The sequence below is a fragment of the Oxyura jamaicensis genome, chromosome 2, assembly GCF_011077185.1.
Source record: "Oxyura jamaicensis isolate SHBP4307 breed ruddy duck chromosome 2, BPBGC_Ojam_1.0, whole genome shotgun sequence".
Lineage (NCBI taxonomy): Eukaryota > Metazoa > Chordata > Aves > Anseriformes > Anatidae > Oxyura > Oxyura jamaicensis.
Window position 1 is genome coordinate 63,622,003 of NC_048894.1, and position 8,316 is coordinate 63,630,318.

The following is an 8,316-nucleotide window of genomic DNA, read 5'->3' on the forward strand; positions in this document are numbered from 1 at the left end:
TTTTTTTTTTTTTTTTTTTTTTTTTTTTTTTTTTTTTTAAGAAAGGAAAAGATTCCTCTTAGAAAATCCTCATTTTTTTTATGTGGCAAGGACTCTGTGGATCCTGCATGTCACTGCACCTTCTGTAAAGAAATCCCTACCTACAGTTAAAAAAGAGTATTTTGCAAACACGTCCTCCACAATTGGGTGTGATGACAGGGCAGGATGTAGCCTGCTGGAGGACAGCTGCAGGCATCAGGCATCCCCAAGAGCTTTTTGGTGGAGAGTGCATGTTACGAGGCTTTATTGTTGGAACATTCCTTGGTGCTGTTCTGGTGGCTTTAGAATTGCTTGTGTTTTGCTTCCCATTCTCCTTTCCTTGTCTCCATGTTGCTTGCCATTAATGTAGCCCTGCACTGTCACACTGGAGCCTTGTTCACCAGCTGAGATAAGAGCTGGAGGAGCTGGGAAAAGAGAGCACTGCTCTCTCTGAAGGTGACAGGAGGTCACCTTCAGTGACCTCCCTGCATGTAGGCTGGGTATGCATCTCAACAAGAAGAGGAATATTTTTTCTAAATTTTCTGTCAGTTCCCATAAGCACCAGAAAGAAACCCAAGCTTAAGTCCACCTCCATCCATGCATTATGCTTTTTGGTCTTTTCTCTTCTGGTGGTTACAGGCTACAAATCCTAATTTTTCTATTCTTCCTCCTTGGTTGTCCATTCCTTTAGCTACTAGTAGTGGTGTGCTTCGAATCTAAGTCTCATACTTGGCATCACTGATGTTTTGCAATGACCATACTTATTTTTCCAAATTACAGGGTTTTAGTTGTTATGAGAACACTTTGAATAAAGGAAGTGCCTTCTGGCAGCAAAGAAAAGATGGCAAATTCACTGCATGACATAAACACCATACACTATGCCAATGATCAGAAGACTACAAAAGCAAGCTCTTGAACTCACTATTAAAATTCCCTGTCAGCAAGCCTGTTTTGTTAAACTGTTGGCTTTGATATTTAATTTCATGGAATCTGAGCAATAACTTCCTTAGCAAATGATGGTCAAAAATCACGAAGCCCAAAAGCCTCTAAGCATACAATATGAAGTTACATAATACAGATTTTTTTTCTTAATAATAATTAGTTATTTTAATGTCTTAATTTTTTCAGGCTTTTCATTTTTGCTTTGCTTTTCTATAGAATTTTACTTCAGTCTGTTTCAAGCCCCTTTCTATTTATGCCAAGATACAGTATAAAATCCTGGCCTGACTATTCATATTGGTATTCGTATTCAAGGGAAGTGGATCTGCCTATTTTAATTAAAACAAGTTATTCTGTGGTCTGGGGTAACAATTATTTCTGAAGACCAGCAATTTCACAGCTTTTATCTGCCACTTGCTTAAAGTTTAATGATGACTCTGCTGTCTGTCTTCCCACCCATCTTTCAACATCCTCCTCTCCCAGTGAGTCATTTCAGAAAATCTCCCTGCATTTTTCTGGTGAACTCATATATGTCTACCTGAGGGAGCAGCACCCTGGGCTACTGCTGCCTGTCAGGCAAACATAGCACATATTTTAGGGGTCAATTGCACAGGTTTGAATCTATAAACCCATTAAATAACTTTATTATTTCTTCTTTTCATTATATAAAAAACTCTTTTGTACAGGTTTTAACATAATATTAGAATGATTCCACTGTGATTTTGTAATGCTAAACAATCCTTTTTTCACAAATCCCATTGTATTGTATTAAAAAAAAAATCATTACATACCACTTAACAAGAAAGTGGCTAAGTAATTCTTAGTATTATCTAATGTTTTTAATTTTATAAAACTAAGAAATATTAATGCATTTAATGTTTGAGTATTTTTAATATGCTAAGGAATTGAATATATAGCCTTCCCTTGTGACCAAACATCCTCTCAGAAATATTTTTCAGCCACAAGTAATATAGTTCCAAACCCAACTTTGACCACTAGAAGACAAATGCATTTATTTTATGCGTAATCATTGTAACAGGACCTTTTGTCCACGCTGTGACATTTTGTTCTGGTTTCCTCCACAGCAAATGATGGGCCAAAGCACAGTTAATGTAGAAAGGGTTAAAACTTATGAGTTGCTGGCTAATTAGACTTAATGGAAGTTACAAACATATGGTCCAGATATGTAATCCCAATCCTCGTATTTAGAAACCTAAAGGAAAAACACTGTTCTCACTGCAACATTTCCCATGTTTATAGTCAATGACTTTTTCACAGGTTTACATAGATTTGTGCATTACATTCTCCTGAATTAAACAATTTGAGGTTCTTGAATATATGCCTTAAAAATAAGTAAATAAATAAATAAATAAAATAAAAAATACAAAACTGATAAAGTCCTTTTCAGCCAGGACAAATCTCAAAAGAGTACCAACAGGTTTTAGGTATGACAGTAGTCCTTGCCCTTTGGGTTTCTTCAATAGAGAAAACTCGGTTTCCTTACAAAAAACACTAAGATATAAGACAGTCACAAAAGCATACAAATTATGGAAACAGCAGACACCTTCAGCACTCTTAGTCTGGAAGGCTGCAAAAAGCAAAGTCTGGAGAACTGGCTTAAAAACTTTAAAACAGTGAAAGACAGGCAGAACTTAGAGGCAAAAGTGAAACTCCACATCAGAATTCATATCTAGCATATCTGAGTCCTGCCAACATTTTATTTAGGCATCAGAAGCACAGAAGACCCTGAAAAGAAAAAAAGAAAAGGAAAAACAAAACAAAACAAAACAAAACAAAACAAAACAAAAAAAAAAAAAAAAAAAAAAAAAAAAACGCCTAATATGGTTTGATCAATTCCCGCCAAATGGATAAATGGATGATGGATGCCAGGAGAACTTCTTAAAGACAACCATGCTGAACTGAGTAACTGAGTTGTTCCTAAAGGCTAGTCAGATGTGGCTGCTAGAAATAAATAATTCAGATTTTTCAGTTCCAGAGAAGATCTAAAAAGAAGAATAAGACTTGGAAGAACTGAAGTCCTTCTTATTCATCCCCAACCCACAGGGTCAAAATAAACTTCATGGTCATGGGCTTGCTCCATTTAGCCAATGATGGTCCATTCAAACCAAATTCACCAAACCTTCACCAGACTCATTGAGCTGTAGGTATAATTTCCATCCTGGAGTTCAGTACATCACTCAAAGGTTTGCAGACAATAATCTGACAAGCATCATTTCAGTAAATATTATCCTTCAGAGCAAATAAACATCATTTTATTTTCAGTTACTTAAATAAGTATCTGAAATTGTCTTGGGTCTTAAAGAACAGCCAAATTTCCTGTAAATAAATAATGTTCAATTTCCCAACAGGTTCTTTCTGAACACAAATACATTAACAGACCCTGCTAAATGTATTTGCCTATTGTTCAAAAAATAAAAATAAAGCTAGTGCTGCATTCAGTAACAATCACTTAGTGTACATCTGATGTAAAATATGACCTGTTCATGGGTTTGAGCTTTTTCTTCTGGCATGGTTCAGCTGTGCCTGTCAGGAGGTCTTCCAGGATGGAAATAAACAAACAAACAAACAAACAAACAAAGCCCATTGCTTTTAGAGTGTTATCACAATAATGATGTTATTATTTGCTTCAGGCTCTTACAAGACTTTTGTGATTATGGTGGTTGTTGTAGAGAAAACCAAGCTGCTACAAGTCTGAACAGTCCAGCTGGCTTCCCTGAATTTCACTTCTTTCTGGTGGCCACAGCTGTTGCTGCACCAGTCATACTCAATTTGCTTTCAGAGCAGGTCACAATAATGCTGCAGTATGCAAGTGTCTGTGGACAGCTATCAGGTGCTATTTTGGTCATTTGACTTTGTGTGCATCAAAACTGGTTAGCATTTATTTTCCTACTAAGCAGGCTCACAGAAGGTATCATACACAATATTTCCTTGTAGTCTTCTAGGCTATTTCCCTTCTGAGGTTCATCTAAACAAATCAGACAGCAAAATGCTGGCAAAAGTGCAGGCTGGAAGAGCCTCAGAACTAAGCTTTTTGGTGCAATGAGAGGGATCAGCAACATGGGGAACAATAACTCATCCAAATCACTATCAAAACCATTTTTGCTGTTGCAATGGACATTTAGCTACCTTTGCATCCTTCTACTAACACCTCTAAAAGCCACTGTTTGGTGTCTGCCAAACCCTACATGTGACTGTGGGCCTATCAACTGTCCTCTTAGCCTGTCACTGACCTCTGCATGGTCACTATCCCATTGCTACCCATAGCCACTTGGTCACCACCTTTCTCACATGTAGGTTCATGTTCTCTGCTTGTCCCCCATCCACCCAGGCTTGTGTTATAGCACAAATCCAGCTTGGGCAACAGGCAACATTAAGGACTGTCAATACAACAGCTTTGTATGTGGAGGGGAGGTTTGGTTTCCAGCCTTCTTTTCCAGACAGTTCCATCTTTGCAATCATAATCACATTTTTTTAAAAAAAAGCTTTTGTCAACCCCTTTGCTACCCAGAGATTTCACCGTGTTCCTAAATTCTACCCACTACACTGACAGATGTTCCAGAAGGACAAGTAGATAAGGATTAGTTAACCAATAAGGTCAACTAGCATAAATATAGTGAATTCATTCTACCTCTTTTTCAAGTAGGCCTTTTATCTTGGCCTTACCATGACCTGGACAGACCACTAGCAAGTTCCCAGGCTGGCATAAAAAGAAGAAAGGCCTTCTACATTCTTCAGGAAAAGCAGTTTTATCACTATCAGTTTTGGCAATGAGCTGCTCCAATGAAGAACACTATTAAAAATATGGTATGCATTTCATTTCTTCAGAGAGACCAGTAGCAGCATCTGTAGTCCTCATCTGTTCCACAGGGTTTCTCTCACAAGCAAAGATGTCTGCATTTCTTCACAGCCCACACAGGAGCAAAGTAAGCTCTCCTTTTCTTTCACTTCCCTCCAGGCCTGATATTTACTCAGAGATCAATGGGGTGGAGTGAACCCAGCAGCCCAAAAGCCATTTGCTGGGCCTCACATGCTCTGTGGGCATGACACATCGCCCTCCAACCTACATGATGCTGCGCTTAATGCTGTGATTAATGTGACTGTCCAAAGAGGAGAGCTGCTGACATTTCTTTGGTAATTAGTGCAATGGTAACATTTTGCCCCTCAGTGGTGACAGTGTAACTACCTGTAGTTGTGCTTAACTTTACTTTCCAATGTTTTTTTAGTTTTCCTGTGGGTGGTGATGCTTGTGTAAGCATAACATAAATGCAGCTTGAACTTTGAACTCCCCACTTGTACTTCCCAGAAGGTCTGTCTTATTATTTCTGCTCAAAGATATACAAAGTTGGCTGTACACCTAGATTTGCATCTGGTGCCTAAAAAGAAAAATAACAATTTGCTTCAACTCTATATTTGGAGATGACAGAGGACAAGAAGTTGATGCTGAGAAACAACCATTGTCATGGAAGTGAACAGCTAAACACATCCTACCCATAGCCTGAAGATGTCAGTCCTGGGCCTAAGAGCAGAGGCCAGGGAACACAACTTTTTCCTTGTATGTACATTCTTGCAAAAGCAAACTTTGATAAATTAGAATGGGATTTTTTTCAAGATCCAGCCAACTTCCAATTATATTTTACATTTACCTTTTTAGTAGAAGTCCTTCAAACAGGTGAAACAATTTTCATCCTCTGTAGCCTAAGAAGGATTTGTGCCAAACTGCCACTCCTACCATGAAAAATTTTTGAGAGTATGGAGATACTCTCCTGGCACCTCAGTTCTACAGGAGCTTCAGCATCCATGGGAATATTCAGGATCTTTAAAGTTCTTCAAGGCTTTAGGCATACCCAGAAGGAAAAAAAAAATCATCTCTCTCTTCAGAAGTGCTCAAATGCCTTTCCACTTCCCCTCTTCTGTGACAGAAACTTAGCAATTGCTTCTTGATAGCACACAAACACAAAATATTATAATTTTTCCAGAGCTGTCAGCTGTGCATCTCTACTTTTGACTCCTTCACTACTCAGTCACACAATTGGTTGAGAGACTGTATTAACCCTCAACCTGCTCTACAGTTTTTGTCAGACTGTATGTCTCAGATGAGATGTCTCAGACTCCTACTGCCTAACCCATGACTTGGAGCCCTAGTCCTCCTTCCAGACAGCAGCCCAGCATCTGTACTACCAGGAGCACCACTGTGGCACACTGACCAAGGCTGTCCTGACACAGGCTGATGTGGGAGTCATCTTCTTGTCTAGACCTCCTTCATGGGCACCCCCAGAAAGCTTTCTGAAAGCACAAGCCCTCTAACTGTGAGCCCCCACCAAGGTGGTATAGTACATTCTGGTTTCTTCACTTGTTTTTCCACATCACTGTCTAAATTATTTTAATGAATTCGGGGGTTCTGGATCACCAATGATGTCCACCAAATATCTCTAGATGAGATATTTTCATGGGAACGTGGTCCTTTAGTAGACTTGTGCTGCATCTATATTATTTGCAACACCAGCTTGCCCTTTTTACTGAAAACATTTTATTAATGCTTTTTTAAACCTTTCTAATCAAACTCAACCTAGTTGTCATTCATATGCTAGAAATTATTTCCAAGGCTGTCTTGACGAGGGATAGCTCAGCTACAGCAGCTATGGAGAAAACTGAAGACTAACGCTCTGTCAAATTTCAGAGGTAGATTGCCATCATGAGACTTTGAGGAGTAGCCATAACTTAAAAAAAACTATCTGATAAATGCAGTCATTGCCTTGGAAAGGTGTCCTTAGTCTTCAGCCAACATATGCAAATATTTGCATTACTGTCACTTACATTTTAGTATTATAAGCACTTCTATCCAGAAAAGAGCAGCTGAAGGAAAGGTCTGGTGTGCCTTATCTCTCATACAACCATGTCAGCATGAGGAGAGCATGTCCTTAACTAGGCCACAACTGAGACTTATGCATTGAGAGTGTTTCACGTAGTGTCAGCATGTTGGCTAGCTAATAACTAACCTGTAATAACTATCCTGTTCTCCCCACAGGATGTGCAGCCTCCTAATTTTTGTGGGATAAATGATCAGCTTTCTGAAGATGGGTATTTCTGTGGATTGGATTCTGTTTTGCTGAAGTATGCCCGTGTGAAGAAAAACTCAGTCTTTTCCCAGGCTTGAGATTTGCATTGAACAGGAAGACTATGTTCACTCTTCTGAGGCTAATGACCAAGTGAATTTTCCCTCCCTCAGGCTGTTATTTACCGAAGACTATCAGACTTTGGTCACTCTCAGTGCTAGCACTTCTTTGGATGCCTCTTTAGGGAAATCAATGTTCATATCACTTCAAACATAGCTTTATAGGGGGAATGCATATTTCAAATATTATCTGTATATTGTGACCACAATATATTGTGAATGTAGCTCTATTAATACACCCTAAAGTAAGCAACAGAAAGAACAGATGGAAAAGAGTTTTAAAGCCTTTGTAAGAAATCCCAAGTAGTTTCCAGAAACTATGTCAAAGTTAGCATAACAATAATTGCACCCACAGTTGTTCCTTCTAGAAAGATTTGATACGGTATGTATAGGACTTCATTGTTTTGTATTGCATTTCTACAGCTTTTAGTCTCATTTAGAGTTTGGAAAGTGAAGCTATTGGAAACTTGGCTTTTCTCCCCTAGCTGAGGGCCAACCAAAACACTGGATATGTCTTGTCAGATGTAAATGATAGGATACTATGTTGTGATGTGTGTCTTTTAGAGACCAAATCCCTGTTTGTAGAGGTTTTATGTTGACATGGGAATCATGCGCCACTTCATCAGGAGTTTCATTCTCAAACCAATGTAATTATAATAAAATACAATAAAGTAGAACCAAGCCACAACTAAAGCATCAGCTTTTTATCCTGTCCCATCATTTGTGAATGAGATGTGAAAAGTTCAGGCTTACCATAACTCTGCACTAGTACCCAATACACAGGATTTCATTCAGTAAAAACAAATATTTTCAAGTTCTTATTGCTTTTCTTTTCAGGTTGTAAGCAGAACAGTCTAAAAAAATACTGCCATAATTCTATCAACACATGGCCAGCTTAGCTGAGTCTGCTTTGATAGTGGATACCACTAATACACTAACAGAAGACAATTTTCTGACTTGGTCATTTCTCCTAAAGCTTCCTCTCCTGATTTTATTTCTTTTTTTATTTTTGTATGGCACCTATCAGATGAAAAATGCTTAGGTGAATTCCTCTTTATTAAGGTACCTATTAAATAGAACATTTTCTTAAAGATTTTTTTAAAAAATATTTTTTTTCTCTCTCTCTCTCTCTCTCTTTTTTTTTTTTTCTTTTTGCTATCTGTACA

General features: G+C 38.3%; 1 long non-coding RNA gene across 2 annotated transcripts in view; it reads left to right on the forward strand.

The window, feature by feature from the left end:
- LOC118161645 overlaps window positions 1-7,846 on the forward strand; it is a 17,462-nt gene extending 9,616 nt beyond the window's left edge. For both annotated transcript variants that reach the window (XR_004748115.1, XR_004748116.1), the window contains one exon: window positions 7,004-7,846. This is a non-coding gene — a long non-coding RNA (uncharacterized LOC118161645). The remainder of the gene's footprint in view (window positions 1-7,003) is intronic.
- Window positions 7,847-8,316: the final 470 nt, after the last annotated feature.